Source organism: Empidonax traillii, unplaced genomic scaffold, assembly GCF_003031625.1.
Source record: "Empidonax traillii isolate 1590-97213 ecotype Southwest subspecies unplaced genomic scaffold, ASM303162v1 scaffold270:size1067046, whole genome shotgun sequence".
Taxonomy (NCBI): domain Eukaryota; kingdom Metazoa; phylum Chordata; class Aves; order Passeriformes; family Tyrannidae; genus Empidonax; species Empidonax traillii.
Window position 1 is genome coordinate 109,796 of NW_020955463.1, and position 661 is coordinate 110,456.

The following is a 661-nucleotide window of genomic DNA, read 5'->3' on the forward strand; positions in this document are numbered from 1 at the left end:
GGGCTGGGAGGATAATACCTAGAAGACATATTCTGGGAGTTGTTCCATGCAAAAATTCCTGTACAGGGCTGCACTGTTTACATTGACTACAAATCTGTATGCACAAGAGAGCTCAGCATGGGAACAAAAACCTATCTCTGAAGTCATTCTGTGAAACAAATTGAACCTAGTTTTCACCATAACAACAAATGAAAACAGAAATAATCTTGAAGGACAAAGCACCCCTCAAAAAATTTGCAGGGAACTTCTGCTTTCTAATACTACAGACTGTGTTAAGTTTCTTAAATGAGAAGACTTCCCAAAAATATATGGTCAATATAGGTGAGGCCCATCTAGTCCAGATAATTGATCCCTCTATGAGCCATGGGAAATGCAGTATGGAGACTCAATCTACACAAGTAAAGCAGTAAAAAAATTAAAAATAATAATAATAAAAAAATTACATTGCAATGTGAGAGCCACATTTTAAAAACTACCAGTTTCTTGAATGCAGTTGTATTCACTATTGCTGGACAAATACTAGGGGCCAAGTGAAATACTATTCTTTACAGATCAGATCAGATGAGATATGATGAAAAGACAACGGGGAGAGGGAAAAGAAGCAGGGAGGTCCTGCAAAAGAAAACAAACCAAACCTCTGCTTAAATAAAGTATGAGAAAC